The 16,448-nt window shown below is 45.3% G+C and overlaps 1 long non-coding RNA gene across 1 annotated transcript in view; it reads right to left on the reverse strand.

Moving 5' to 3' along the window:
- Positions 1-1,679: 1,679 nt before the first annotated feature.
- Positions 1,680-16,448, reverse strand: part of LOC145360201 (uncharacterized) — a 148,236-nt gene continuing 133,467 nt past the window's right edge. Inside the window, exon 3 of the long non-coding RNA XR_013889673.1 lies at positions 1,680-2,225. This is a non-coding gene — a long non-coding RNA (uncharacterized LOC145360201). The remainder of the gene's footprint in view (positions 2,226-16,448) is intronic.

Genomic DNA, 16,448 nt, shown 5'->3' on the forward strand with positions numbered 1-16,448 from the left:
GATGAGGAGAAATGTTTTCCCTTAATGGGTACCGTGTCTTTAGAACTCTCTTCCCCAAAAGGTGGGAGAAGCAGAGACTTTGAATGTTTTTATGCAGAGGAAGATAGATTCTTTTTGATTTGATTTAATTCGATTTTATTACTGTCACATGTCTCACAATGCAAGGTTAAAGTCCAACAGGGGGATACAGTGAAAGGTATTGTTTCTTGCGCACTATACAGACAAGCATACTGTTCATAGAGTACATAGGGGAGAAGGAAAGTAGAGGGTGCAGAATATAGTGTTACAATCACAGAATAGAGAAAAATCAATTTAATATAAGGTAGGTCCATTCAAAGGTCTGATGGCTGTTCTTGAGTTGGTTAGTATGTGTTCTCAGACTTTTGTATATTTGTCCCGACAGAAGAAAGTGGAAGGGAGTATGTCCGGGCTGTGTGAGGTCCTTAATTTTGCTGGCTGCTTTTCCATGACAGTAGGAAGTGTAGACGGAGTCAATGGATGAGAGACTGGTTTGAGTGATGGACTGGGCTCCGTTCACAACCCTTTGTAGTTTCTTGCGGCCTTGGGCAGAGCAGGAGACATATCAAGCTGTGATACAACCAGAAAGAATGCTTTCTATGGTGCATCTCTAAAAAATGGTGAGACACGCTGAATTTCCTTAGCCTCCTGAGAAAGTAGGAGTGTTGGCGGGCTTTCTTAACTATAGCATCGTGGAGGGACAGGACTTGTTGTTGATTTGGAGGGGGGAGGTGGTGGGGGGGGGGGTGAAAAGTTATAGGGGGCAGACAAGAATGGGGAGTTGAATTAAAATCACATCAGCCATGATTTTGTTGAGTGGTGGAGTAGCCTCGAGGGGCTGAGTGGCCGACTCCTGCTCCTAGTTTGTATATTTGCATGTTCTGCATATGCCGTGTGTCAGCAGCTAAGCTGAGAATGTCTGCTGGTGACAAGTACAGAAAACTTTACTTCACATCTAATCAGAACAATGACGGAGCCGAGAGTTGATGCAACGTGGATAGTTTTCAATTCCCTGACGCCAAAACCCCGAACAGAGGAAGAACACCAAAATGCAAACCCATTGAAAAAGGATAAATCATGGGAGCTAATCTCCAGTAATTTGTCAAAGACAACTGAATTCTCAGGCTGTGCTTTATCATCCCAGTCCACTCTGAGGACTTTCTCGTGTTCTTTACAACGTGCACCTTTAATCCTACTTTAAATGAAGATTAAGGAGTGGAGTTATCTCTTTCCACGGGGAATCCTTTGTCGTGATGTTTAGAAGGTTTGTGGTGACAGGACAATTGAACTCGGTGGAATCTTGGAAACACTAACCTGGTTTCCATTTCAGGAAACAACTCTTCATTCAAAGAGTGATCAATAACTTGAACGGTGGTGAAGAATGAAGCATTTCTGGATTACTTTAGGCGGATGCTGGATTTTATAGGCTTCTAATGAAAGGCGGGCTAAATGGACAAAATGACCTTCTTTGCCGATATTTAATGCTCTCACAGCCTGGCCTCTCTCTCTGTAAACTCTAATTTCTCAAACCTCAAAAGGAACAGCAATTCCTGCTGTGTGAGAAAAAGGGGTGCTGATTGGCTGGCATGGGAGGCACGATGGCACTGTGGTTAGTACATGTGCAGGATGGCACAGTGGTACAATGGTTAGCACTGCTGCCTTACAGTGCCAGGGACGAGGCCAAAGTTTTGGTTACCTGTCCTGGTGTCTCTTTACATGGCTTGTTATCAAATTCTGTCCGTGAAGCACCTTGGGATGTTTTACTGCATTAAAGGTGCTACATAAGTGCAGGGCTGTTGTGATCTGCACAATTAAAAGATACGGTAGATGTAACTGAATGGAGGGTGTTACAAGTATTATCTTACAGATATTTTGATCTGAATATTTCCTTACCCCCATCTTGTTCATGTAACTTTTGCAGAAGCGAAGGAGCAAAGCCAGTACATTATGAACTCCATGATTTACAATCATTTCTTTAATGTTTAAAAATGGTTGACCAGTTAATCATCCTGTCTGCCGTTTCTTTTGATAATACAGGGCTGGTGCTAACCACTTTGAGGAAACTTCAAATAACTAAATCCTGACAGTATTCCTAGTAAACATCCGAGATGAACATTTTCTACTCTTTGTGATCTTTGATCCAGTGTACTCCCAGATGATACATGGTTTCCTTTGCTGGTTTAGAACCCTTTGAGATGCAGGTACTGCTGTATCAAAGACACAAGAGCAACAGCATAAATACTCCAAAACTGTCTTGAAGAAAATTACCAGTGTCAAACGCACGCCAAAACCCTACTGACTGATGCTGTTCCAAGCCAACTTCACAAATGGATATTTTGATACAGAGACACAAATCTAAGGACACAGATAAAATATGTTGTCATCATCTGGTACCAAGAGCCAACTGACTGCACTCAAAAGGAGTGCTTCCCCAGTTTTCCAATGTCCCATCGCGTAAATAGACCCCATCTTTGAGTAAGAGCCCATTGGGTTCTGCTACTTACTCAGGGCTGGTTCACTTGTCAAGGAACACTCTGGTTTGTTCTATTCCAGCATTGTGTTGGCCGTACAGGTTTAAAACTCCCGGAAGAATTAGGTAGACTTCCCAGAACATTAAATACTTATGGGCCAAGGACTCTGAGCCGCAGGGGGCAATTAAGGGGGAAGCTGTCACTTTGCATGGCAGTCAGCTTAGCAAGTATAAAGATTATGAGTGATGGAGTCACAATGTAGACCATAACGCTTGTGAAAGTTTGATTTGATTTATTGTCACATGTATTAGGGGTGAAAAGTATTGTTTCTTGCGCGCTGTATAGACAAAACATACTGTTCAAAGAGTACATAGGAGAGAAGGAAAGGAGAGAGTGCAGAAGGTAGTTACAGTTGTAGCCAGGGTGTAGAGACAGATCAACTTAATATGAGATAGATCCATTCAAAAGTCTGACAGCAGCAGGGAAGAAGCTGTTCTTGAGTTGGTTGGTACGTGACCCCAGACTTTTGTATCTTTCCTGATGGAAGAAGGTGAAAGAGAGTATGTCCAGGGTGTGTGGGGTCATTGATTATGTTGGCTGCTTTTCTGAGGCAGTGGGAAGCGTAAATGGAGTCAGCGGATGGGAGGCTGGTTTGCGTGATGGACTGGACTTTGTTCACGACCCTTTGTAGCTTATTTGAAGTTTCTTTGCAGTTATTCAAGATTACAAGAGGAACTTTGGATTATGTCCACCACCACTTTGCCCAGGCATCACAGGAACAGTAACTCAACCCTTTTTAGAAAAGGGTAGGAAAATTTCCGTACTCTTTACTCAGAGGGTAGTAAGGGCGTGGAATGCCCTGTCAGCAGCAGTAGTGGACTTGCCAACTTTAAGGGCATTCAAATGGTCATTGGATAGACATATGGATAATGTTGGAATAGTTTAGTTAGAGGGTCATTAGATTGGTTCTGCTGGTCGGTGCAATATCGAGGGCCGAAGGGCCTGTACTGCGCTGTAATGTTCTATGTTCTAATGCTAGGCACTCTTGTTGGTATTCCTATCTTGATCAGTGTGTGTGCTTATACAGTGCACATATTTTACTTCTTTTAAGTTACTTTCAAGTGAAATGTGCAAATATTTGACTAGTATGAAACCTTGGAAATCATTTAAAAGAACACCCACAGTATTTAATATTAATCTTAGCTTTTCCCAATACTGTATGTTTAATTGCTTAAATTCCTGTTCACTTCGCAAAATGAAATTCAATGCAGGACGTTGTCCAATTGATTTAGGAACATCCACAGAATGAGTGGCAATGACTGTAAGGGAAGAAGTATCTTTGTAATGGTTGCCTACTGAACTTATGTCATGTATCATGTTGTATAATCTAATGATAACTAGCTGCAGACCCCTCTGCAATTCTTCTTCCCACTTCTCTTCCCATTTATCTCATCTTCTGGAAGCATTCCAAAGTTGCTAGCTGCTCTCTGATGCCTCATCCCAATGCCTATTCAACTTGATGGGCCGAATGGCCTCCTTCTGCACTATAGGATTCTATGAACTTCAGGATTTTACATTCAACAAGAGAGAATCTAACCATCACCCCTTGACATTCAAAGATATTACTATCATTGAATTCCCCCACTATAAACATCCTGCTGGTCATGATTGATCAGAAACTGAACTGGACCAGGTATATAAATGGTGTGGCTACAAGAGCAGGTCAGAGGCTAGGAATCCTGCAGCGAGTAACTCACTTCCTGATTCCCCAAAGCCTGTCCACCATCAACAAGGCACAAGTCAGGAATTTGACAGAGTACTCTCTATTTGCCTAGGTGAGTGCAGTTCCAACAACATGCATGAAGCTCAACACCATCCAGGACAAAACAACCCACTCCCCATCCACAAATATTCACTCCTTCCACTACCAATGCACAGCAGCAGCAGATGCACTGTAGGAACTAACCAAGCTCCTGAGACAGCACCTTTCAAACCTACAACTGTTACCATCTAGAAGGACAAGGGCAGCAGATACATGGGAACACCACCACGTGCATGTCCCCCTCCAAGCCACTCACCATCATGACTTGGAAATATATCACTGTTCCTGTACTGTCGCTGGGTCAAAATCCTGGGATTCCCTCTCTAATAGCACAGTGAGTGTACTTATGTCACATAGACCGCAGTGATTCAAGAAGGCAGCTCACCACTAGCTCCTCAAGAGCAGTGTGAGATGGACAATGAATGCTGGCCCAGTCAATGACACCCACATCCCATGAATGAATAAAAAAAGTGCGGCTGCTTATCCATAGAGTGTATTCAAGATAAAGGTTGATAGGTTTCTTTTGGGTTTTGAGCCTACACTGGCAATTATCACACACAGCCCCTATACCCGTAAGCCCGTGTATTTACCCTGCTAATCCCCCTACCTACACATCTTGGAATACTGTGGGGCAATTTAGTATGGCCAGTCAACCCAATGCGCACATCTTTGGACTGTGAGAGGAAACTGGAGCATCCGGAAGAAATCCATGTATTCATGGGGAAAATGTGCAAACTCCACACAGACAGTGACCCAAGTCCGGAATTGAACCCTTAGTTCCTGGCACTGTGAGGCAGCAGTGCTAACTACTGTGCCACCGTGTTGCCCCATGCTCCAAGCTTTTAATTCTTATGTTTGTATGTGCATGCGAGCGTGCGTGTGTTTGTAACAGACGTAAAGAGAACCAAAAGGTGAAGACAAGGCTAGACAAAGAGTTATGAATTACACAATTCTGGGGCTACTGCTTCAGTTTTTAGCCAGAGTATCCCAGACTATTTAACAGGCTTTATTAAAGTGGTTAGATGAAGGAGTCTCGGAGAAATCTGTGCCATCAAGGCTGTTGTGAACCTAGCTAACCCAGCCCAATGTTCACTGGGTCTTTTACTCGCTGCCACCATGTTTTGTTTTGTACTCAGTATCCAACCAGGGTTTTGGGGATTGTCAGTTCTCCTGAGGTAGGCTGTTCAAGTCTGTAGCTTCTCAAAAACCATTCGTCTTTATTTACAGCCTCAAACCTAACTGAAGAAGCGTGTGCTCTTTGCGTGACAACTCTCTCTGGCGGATGTTGCAGGTGACTTGAGGATCAAATCCATTGAGTGGGGAAAGTAAGAGATCCTATATCGTGCAGGCAGAAATTGTACAGGGTTTTATATTTATGTATGGAGCAGTGTGAGTGAGTGCTTGTAATTTCCTGAGGGGCAGCATTGTTGTATCTGTCAATTTACATTCAATTTTTGTTGATTTGATTTGTGTTGAAGTAAAAGTTACACTTTGTTTGCTAGTTTCATTTACCAAGGGATAGTTTGGTAAACCTGATTCTTTTGGCTTCCAGATTCTGGTGGAGATTGTGGAAAGCCAGTATTTGTTCCTCATCCAACATCCCTAAAAGCAAACGAGCTGGTGGCTATCTCATTGCTGTTTGTGGGATCTTGCTGTGCACCAGTCGGCTGCCTCATTTTCAGCATCCCAAATGTGCCTGCGTTGGGAAGGTACTTCATTGACTCTAAAGCCTTCGAGGCATCTTCAGGTCATGCCAGGCGCTATATAAATGAAGTCTTTCCTTTTAACATAGCTCTCTCTTGAGTACCCACAATGTTTTATTTGCCCATTGTGGAATGATGGTAATAGTCTGCGATTCCTGAATGGGAGAGGGGGCTGGGGAAGTGATACAATGATTTCTGAGCTGATTATCAGCACATTCCATGGCCAACAAGCCCTGGCATTGGACTCGAACCCGCAGCTTCCAGTCCAGAGACACTACCCACTGCGCCACAAGACCTCTTTTTAATGCCTGATCCTCATACAACATCTTGAGAACACTGTGAGCAAGCCAAAGTTCTTCCTTTTCTATCTATATGTTATTAACAGAGATGCCGGAAATATACAGAAGAAATCTCATAGAAACAAAGTACTAAAGAGAGAGTGCGTGCAGTGTAATCCCAAAAAAATTCCTCTTGTGGTGCTCAGCACAGAGTTTCTGTTGCTCCCAAGCTAAGATAACACACAGAAATCCTGGTGCGAGAAAGTGCAAAGTTGAGGCATATTCACTCCTACAGCCTTGTGTCAAATCTAAAATAATAATGAAACTATGGTGTGAAAATAGGACACACAGGCTGCTGACTTACAGCCCTGTAAGAAACAGCACTGAGCCCACTCTCCCGATTTTATGAGCCGCCTGTTGTCCATTTGCACCTGCAGCCCTTACTGACCCTCTCCCCATAGCTCGGGGCTGCTTTCTACTCATCTCATTCTGCAATGGGCCATCTCAGCATACAAAGTACCTCTGGAAAAGCGACAGGATTAACTCCCCCCGCCTTGTTCCACAGCACTTGTAGCGCTGGGATAGTTTTCATGAGGTTTGTACTTCCTTTGGCCTTTGACAGGAACTGGACATCTCCACTAAGATGTTAATTCCAGCCCTGTGTTCCAGGCTCCTAATCTGATTAAGTGCGAGCTCGGTTACATTTTGCTTACTGTGATCCTTCAGCCAGTCTTAGTTTCATTGTCAAGTAATTGGATTCAGTCTCCGAGCGGTTAGAGGCTGGCTGATCCTACAGATGAGGGAGTTGGAGACTCCCCTTCAGATATAGTTTGGTAGTTTGTGAATCTGATTTATTTTATTGGGCTTACTGGGGTAATGTGGCTCACATCAAGGCAGTTCAGTTCTCCACGGTGTAATTCATTCTGTCAAATGGGTTGAGGCTCTGGGGAAGACAGCAGAGGCGTATGTAACCACAACAGCTTCCTCTAATGCAATAGAACATCCTTTATAAAATGTTATGAAACAAGGGATGATGCCAAGCCACACCAGGAGATAGGGCAGCACTGTGGCACAGTGGTTAGCCCTGCTGCCTTATAGCGCTAGGGACCCGGGTTCAATTCCGGCCTCAGGTCACTGTTTGCACATTCTCCCCGTGTCTGTGTGGATTTCCTCCGGGTGCTGTGGTTCCCTCCCACAGTCCAAAAATGTGCGGGTTAGGTTGATTGACCGTGGTAAATTGACCCTAGTGTCAGGAGGATTAAGAGCATAACTATGTGAGGTTGTGGGAATAGTGCCTGGGTGGGATTGTGGTCAGTGCAGATACGGTGGGCTGAATGGCCTCCTTCTGCACTGTAGGGATTCTGTTCTGTGATAATATGGCAGATGACCAAAAGAGGCAGGTTTTAAGAAGTATCTCAATGGAGAAGAGTGAAGTAGAGAGGCAGAAATGTATAAAGAGACTATTCCAGAGCTTAGGGCAAGGCTCCGATGATGGAATTATTAAAATCAGGGATGCCCATGAGGCCAGATTTATAAGAGCACAGACATCTCAGAGGTTTGTAGATTTGGAAGAGATTCATGAGATCGGAAGGGAGTTGAGAGAGATGAGTTTTAAATTTATTTATTAGTATCACAGGTAGGCTTACATTAACACTGCAATGAAGTCACTGTGAAAATCCCCTAGTCACCAGACTCCTGCACCTGTTCTGAGGGAGAATTTAGCGTGGCCAATGCACCTAACCAGCACGCCTTTCAGACTGGGAGAAATCCAGAGTTCCTGGAGGAAACCCATGCAGACACAGGGAGAAAGTACAGACTCTGCTCAGACAGTGACCCAATCCAGGTATCGAATCCTGGTCCCTGGCGCTGTGGGGCAGCAGTGCTGACCGCTGTGTCACTGTGCAGATGAGAGCTTGCAAATAGAGGTGTTGCTTAACCGGGAGCTAATATTGTTGAGTGAGCAGAGGGGCGATGGATAGATGGAATTTGCTGCCAGTTTTGGACATGGGTAGCAGAGTTTTGTTTAATGCCAGGTTTATAGAGTGTAGGACATGGGAGGCCAGCCAAGGGTGCATTAGAATAGTTGCGTTGAGGGCTGACAAAGGTGCAGATGAGGGTTTCAACATTCGTTGAGCTGAGGCAGGGACAATGGTGTTGTGGAAATAGGTCGTCTTCGTGATGGCGCTCATTGTGGAGTTTCCCACAATGGCAGGTTTAATGGCATTGGGGGGAGGTGGGCGGGGAGGGACAATGTGACTGGAGCAGAAGAATTGGCTTCCCACTGGTGTTAAATGGCGGTGGGAACATGTACCCTTGTCCGTCGTGGGAAATCACCATTTTCTCCAAGGGCCTGAGTGAAACCATTTTGACTCCCATTAATAGGATGCAGGAGAAGGCCCGACCGGAATCATTCCCCCACCAACTCAATCATTGGCGCTGCCAATGGGTTTTGACGCCAGTTCAGAACATGTCTGCGCCAATGTGTTGTGCAAATGTTGGACTTAACTGCAAGAAGGCCTGGGGCAGCCCGGGGGAGATGGGAAAGGAAGATGGAGGTTCCAGTGATGGGACCCTGGAACACCACGTGCAGCAGTGAGTGAGTGGGTGGGCGCAACATCTTTAACCTGAATTTTCCAACTGCAGGAGATGGATCTGCTTCTTTAGCAGTGATGTCCAGGTTGATGTTTTGTGCCTTTTAAATATGGCACCCAGATAAAATGGCAGGGCATGTGCCATTCAGCCCATCCAGCTGCGCAAAGCCCCGGGGAACTCCTGACATTTTTTTATTCATTTGTGGGACAAGGGCGTCGCTGACTGGGTCAGCATTTATTGCCCATCCCTAGTTGCCCTTGTTCAGGGTGGTTGAGTGTCAGCCACATTGCTGTGGCTCTGGAGTCACATGTAGGCCAGACCAGGCAACGACAGCAGATTTCCTTCCCTAAAGGACATTAGTGAACCAGATTGGTTTTTCCGACAATCGACAATGGTTTCATGGTCATCAGTGGATTCCTATTCCAGATTTTTTGGTTAATTAACTAGATCACCCTCTAACAATATGGCACGAATTCCCACTGGTCTCTGCAGTGGGGATCTCTGATTCCTGACCCCACCACAGGACTCAGTCCGAGAATGGAAAACATCAACCTCAAATTCTGGAAACTGAAATGACATATGGGAAGTATATGGATAATCAGTCAGGATCCTGAATGAAAAGCCAATGTTTTAGGTGGGATCATTTAGCAGAATTCGAAATCCTGATGAAGGATCCCATCCAAAGCATGGGTAGCATGGGGGCTGAGTGGGGGGGAGAGTGGTATGTGTGTATACATGTGTGTTTTTGCATGATTATATGAGCGTGTGTGCATGTGTGTGTTTGCATGTGCATGTGTTTCTGTGTACATGCCTCTACAAATGCATGTTTATGTGTACATGTGTGTATATGTGTGTATTTGCGTATATGTGTGTACATGTTTGCATGTACATGTGCATATGTGTACATGTGTGTATGTATGCGTGTGTGTGTTTGTGTGTACATGCCTGTGTATGTGTATGTACATGTTTGTGCAGGTGTGTACATGTGCAGGGTGGCACAGTGGTACAATGGTTAGCACTGCTGTTTCACAGTGCCAGGGACCCAGGTTCAATTCCTGGCTTGGGTCGCTGCCTGTGTGGAGTTTGCACATTCTCCCCGTGTCTGTGTAGGTTCCCTTTGGGTGCTCAAGTTTCCTCCCACAGTCCAAAGGTGTGTGGGCCGGCCATGCTACATTGCGCCTTCGTATCAGGGGGACTAGGAGGGTAAATATGTAGGGTTATATGGATAGGACGTGGGTGGGATTGTTGTTGGTGCAGGACCGATGGGCCAAATGGCCTCCTTCTCCACTGCTGATTCTACGTTTGTGCTTCTTTTTAATCATTCGTGGGACATGGGCATTGCTGGCTGGCCAGCATTTATTGCCCATCCCCAGTTGCCCTTGTTGAGAGGGCAACTGAGAGTCAACCACATTGCTGTGACTTTGGAGTCACATGTAGGCTAGACCAGGTAGAGAAGGCAGATTTCCTTTCCTAAAAGACATTAGTGAACTATGTGGGTTTTTGGACAATCGTTTCATGGTCATCAGCAGATTCTTAATTCCAGGTTTTTTTATTGAATTCAAATTCCACCATCTGCCGTGGCAGGATTCGAACCCAGGTCCCCAGGACATTAGCTGAGTTGCTGGGTTAATAGTCCATGATAATACCAATAGACCATCGCCTAATGTGTTTGTGTGTATACATGTAGGGGTGTGTGTGAGTGTGTGTGTGTGTGTGTGTGTGTGTGTGTGTGTGTGTGTACTTGTTTTCAAATGGACCGTAGAATACTGTGGGCTCCGTAAATCACCAACATCAAGGACTTCAAACAAAGGAAGTTTATTCCTGAGCTCGACAGCTACACACAACACTTGTACTCTGCTCATGCTCTTGCCTCATGACCTCTTTTGTAGCCACGTCATCAGGTTCCCATGTGAACACTTGGTCTACCTGGACCATGAGGATTTGGGATGGTGAGATAATTACTCCAATGGTGCAATGGTGAAGCAAGTATCCGATATCCAGAATTGCTTGTTCCTTAAAGTGCTTTTGAAGGGAGGTGGGAATTCTCACTGAATGACAAGTGCCAATGTTCTTTGAGGAGTCTGCTGTGTGAATGTGAGGATTTGCGTTACATGATAAACTGCTCCTCAGTGTAGGTCCCAGTGCACTCCAAGTAGATTGAAATTCTCCACTGTTCTTAATGTTTCCAAACTGAGAGCTCTCATTATCAGGTCCTGGAAGGGTTGGGGGGGGGGGGGGGGGGTGCAGGGGGAGCAGTGGGGGGCGGTGGTCGGCGCGGTGGGGCAAGAGCTGTTCCACTCAGGATGTGCTGTGTCACTGTAAAGAAGCACGTGTTAATGATGTTGACATACATGAGCTGGTTTTCCCCAGAGGGCTTGAACTTTTCAAACTCGGCCATACACATTTATCATGCGTTAATCAGCCTATTAAAACTCCAGTATGGTCGGGCAGGAAGTGGGTCTACACATGTCTGACCTGAGTTATGCCACCCGCCATCTTGGAACCGCTATAGTGTAGAAAGAGTCCATTGGGTCTATCGAGTCAGCACTGACTCTGTGAAGAACATAGAAGCTTACAGTGCAGGAGGAGGCCATTCAGCCCATTGAGACTGCACCAACCATAATCCCACCCAGGCCCCATCCCCATACATTTACCCTGCTGATCTCCCTGACATTAAGGGACACTTTACCATGGCCAATCCACCTAATCCATTCATCTTCATACTGTGGGAGGAACCTGGAGCACCTGGAGGAAACCCATGCAGACACAGGGAGAATGTGCAGACTCCACACAGACAGTGACCCCAGCTGGAACCGAACCCGGGTCCCTGGTGCTGTGAGGCAGCAGTGCTAACCACTGTGCCGCCCAATCTTCTGGCCTACCATTGATCCTTGCAACGTTGTATGCCTTTTCTCCCAATTTGATACCATCCTTAACTTAGCCATGGATGATTCATCCTTCTAGTTTTTCTTTTTCAATGGAATATATCTTTGTTGAGAATCATGAAATACATCCTTCTGTGTTTGCTACAGTTATTTACAATGTTATCTTTTGATTTGTTTTCCCAATGCACTTTATTCAACAGTGTCTGGAAACGGGGGGAATGTGAGGACTCCGCACAGACAGTAACCCAAGCCAGGAATCGAACCTGGGTCTCTGGCGCCGGGAGGCAGCACTGTGCCGCCATCTTAGAATTATAGAATCCATTCAGTGCAGAAAGAGGCCATTTGGCCCATTGGGTCTGCACCAATTTTCTAAAGAGCATACTACCCAGGCTTAAGATCAGAAGCAGGGTCCCTGGCTGTTTCCCCCTCCCCCCTCATCTCTCCTGCTACCCTGTCAGAGGTCAGCTAATTTAGCACAAGGCTCAAGCCTATTCACACCACATCGCTGAACATACCAGGACCACTCAACCAACTCTACGCAGAAACTTCAAAATAATACGTCCAAATATATCTGACAGAAAACCACTTTCATTTTGTGACACAAAGTTGGCTCCTAGCTTTCTGCTTGTGTTTGGTCTTGGCTATACAGAATCTCTGTGGCTCTTTCCAAGCTCTTGGTGCTGAAGGAAACTGCATTCGAGCCTCCCTCGGCACTTGTAAAACCTTTTCAGGAGGATTTTATTTTTCAATTAACAGCCTGATCCCTCATTAAAGATTCCTACAAAACAGTCGGCTCCACTGTAAGGGGAAAACAGAGGGCATTTTACACAGTAGCCAGAACTGAAGATTTTCCTACCTGTTGCTGGACACTTCTGACTAAACCATGTAAAAAGCATCTGTTCTGAAGGAATTGGAGGCCTCGAGCTACACTCAAGCAGTATTTGATTGGAATTCAAAACTCTTCGTCTGCTTCAAATGCTTGTGAATGATATCTTGTATTGTCACCCTTGTATTTTCTTTCCTTTGCTCTCCTTGTTCACGATAGCCTTCGTGCAGACGTGGGATTGGGTTCAATGGACAGCGAACCTCTGGCACCTTACACAAAATACTAAAATAGTCATTCTTCATGCGTAAGCCCGCTTGATGAATGTTGGCATTTTGGGTATCAAAATCATAGATTCCTGACTGTGCAGAAGGAGGCCATTTGGCCCATCGAGTCTGCACCAACTCTCTGACAGAACATCTTACCCAGGCCCTGTCCCCATAACCCTATGTATTTACCCCACTAATCCACCTAACCTACTCATTTTAGGACACAAAGGGATGAATTAGCATGACCAATCCACCCAACCAATACATCTTGGGACACTAAGGGGCAAATTAGTATGGCTAATCCACCCAACCTACACATCTTGAGACACAATGGGGTGAATTAGCATGGCCAATCCACGCAATCTACATATCTTGGGACACAAAGGGGTGAATTAGCTTGGCCAATCCACCTAACCTACACATCTTGGGACACAAAGGGGCAATTTGACATGGCCAATCCACCTAACCAACATATCTTTGGACTGTGGGAGGAAACTGGAGCACCCGGAGGAAACCCAGACAGACACAGGGAGAATGTGCAGATTCAGCATAGACAGTGACCCACGGCTAGAATTGAACCCGGGTCCCTGGTGTTGTGAGGCAACAGTGCCACAGTGCCTGATGAAACTGATGCTGTGTTTAGTTAACATCCTTTGCAAGCTCAAGAATGAGTTAGAATCCGAGTTGCTGCAATAGGTTTCAATGCAAACACACTGAAGATAATGGAAGAAGGATGAACAGGTACGGGTAGCATGCATGGAGTGAGATAGAGCAAGAGAAACATTCAAAGGAACAATGATGGTAGCAGTATCAGTAAGATACTCCCATCCCTCCTGTTCTCACTGACTTACATTGGGAATTTATGAACGGGTTTTCCTTGTCCCTCTTGTAGCCTGGAAACGTCAACATCAAAGAAAATGGTGTAACTATCACTTGTGCCTTTCTCCCAGGGTTTCTGCAGCCCTTTTACCCTGGTTACGATGGAAATATAGCATGAACTCTGTGGAAATACAAGCCCCAGAGGAAACAAGAGAGACTGAAACTGAGAGAAAGGGGTTTTTAATTGATTCAAATGTTGTGGGTGTTGCTGGCAAGGCCAATATTTATTGTTACCAATCTGACATTTGTAAGATTGTTATGTTTTGGACTGTCTTTTTAATTTAGGATAAAATGGAGGGGGGTCATGTGATCTGTGTCACATTCTGACGATATAACCAGCGTTAGTGGTTTGGTTGTTACAAGTTAAATGGGGATTTGGATTATTTAACTGAGAAGAAGAACATAAGAACATAAGAACTAGAAGCAGGAGTAGGCCAGCTGGCCCCTCGAGCCTACTCCGTCATTTAATAAGATCATGGTTGTCTAATTGGAAGCAATTGCTGTTTCTCACACTTCACTGGAACATTAGCCAAGACAGAAATGTAAGCACAAGAGCCATGAAGGTAATGGCATGCTATGGAAGGTGGGGTCATGCTTGTGGACTAACTGAGGGGTTCTGCAAAGCAGTCACTCAGTCTTTGGCCTCTCCTTTGTTGAGGAGACGAGCAGCAAATGCAGTTCAGTTAATTGATGGAACTGCAAGTAAATGGGTGGCACGGTAGTACAGTGGTTAGCACTGCTGCCTCATAGTGCCAAAGACTCGGATTCGATTCCTAGCTTGGGTCACTGTCTGTGCAAAGTCTGCATGTTCTCCCCATGTCTGCGTGGGTTTCCCCTGAGTGCTCCGGTTTCCTCCCACAGTCCGAAAGACGTGCTGGTTAGGTGCGGTGGCCATGTTAAATTCTCCCTCAGTGTACCCGAACAGGTGCCGGAGTGTGGTGGCTAGGGGATTTTCACAGTAACTTCATTGCAGTGTTAATGTAAGCCTACTTGTGACACTAATAAGTAAACTTATTACTGTCAGTAATAAGTGATTAGTAGGGTAATTTCCAGCGTGGGGTTCCAGAGATAGAGCCTGGGTGGAATTGTGGTTGATAGCTTGATGGGCCCCAAATGGCTCCTTCTGTCATGTAAGGATTCTATGATTCTACGATAATTCATTATTTCACCTGGAAGGAATGATTGGAGCCTTGAAAAGTGAGGAGAGAGGAAGCGGGGGGTGCTGTGGGGGGTTGGTGTTACATCTCCTATGATTGCATTGGTAGATGCTATGGGAAGGGGATTCAGGGAAGTTGACCAGCGTGTGATGGAGGTAACGACTCCTTCTGGAATACTGATAGGTGTGGGGAAGGCGAAGATGTGTTTGGCAGTGGCTTCAGGTTGGAGGTGACAGAAATGGCTGAAGATGATCCTTTGAACATGGAGGCTAAAAGTGAGGGCCAGGGGAACCCTATTGTGGTTCTGGGAGAAAAGGGAGGGGATGAGGGCAGAAGTGCTGGAAATGGGTCAGGCACCATTGAGGGCCCTGTCAACGAGGGTGGGAGAGAGAAAAGAAAGGCATGTCAGAAATGTCATTGTGGAAGGTCGCATCATCGGAACTGATGTGACAGAGACAGAGAATCTGGGAAAATGGATTGAGACCTTACAGGGACCAAAGTGTGAGGAAGTATGTTCCAGGTAGCTGTGGAGTTGATAATCAATATATGTAGACAGTCTAACCCCAGAAATGAAGAGTTTGCAGGATCGCCGAGCAGAAACTGATAGCCCAGTTCCACATGTATGAGGACAGTCTCAACCGGGATCTTGGGTTCATGTCACACTACATGTAACCCCATCATTTGGCCTTGAGACAATTCACACCTTTTTAACCTGTGATTATCCTTCTCTCCACTTGCACTGTCTGTACCTGTAAAGACTTGAATTCCTGAAAAGACTCACATTCCAATCATTATCTTGCAGTTGTGTCTTTGTCTATATATGCCGTGTTTGTGAAACCTACTTCTCCACTCAGCTAATGAAGGAGCAGCACTCTGAAAGCTCGTGATTCCAAATAAACCTGTTGAATTTTAATCTGGTGTTATGAAACTTCTTATTGTGCCCAGGAATGAAGACAGAGAAGTCAAGGAGTGGAAGGAAGTGCCAAGGATGGACCGTGCGAAGGTGAGAGAAGGTTGGGAACTGGAAGCAAATTTGAGAACATTTTCCAGTTCCGGGTAAAATCAGGAAGTAGCATCGATGATGGGGAGATGCCAGCGTTGGACTGGGATGGGCAGAGTAAGAAGTCTCACAAAACCAGGTTAAAGTCCAACAGGTTTATTCGGAATCACGAGCTTTCGGAGCACTGCTCCTTCACCAGGTGAGTGGAGCAGCGCTCTGAAAGCTCGTGATTCCAAATAAACCTGTTGGACTTTAACCTGGTTTTGTGAGACTTCTTACAGCAATCATTGATGTGCTAGAAAAAGAGAAGGAGCCTGAGTCGGACTGGGATAAAGAATGTTCCATATACCCCCCCCAAAGGACAGGAAAAACTAGGGCCCATACGTGTACCCATATTTTATTTGGAGGAGATGAGAGAAGTGAAAAGAGAAATTGTTCAGTCAGAAAACAAGTTCAGCTAGACGGAGGAGTGTGATGTTGGATGGTTGTTAATGCAGACCTATCCCAATTTACTAGACAGGCAGATCTTCGCTAGCTGATAGCTGTTCTAT

This window comes from Carcharhinus amblyrhynchos, chromosome 30 (assembly GCF_965287045.1).
Source record: "Carcharhinus amblyrhynchos chromosome 30, sCarAmb.v2.hapA, whole genome shotgun sequence".
NCBI lineage: Eukaryota > Metazoa > Chordata > Chondrichthyes > Carcharhiniformes > Carcharhinidae > Carcharhinus > Carcharhinus amblyrhynchos.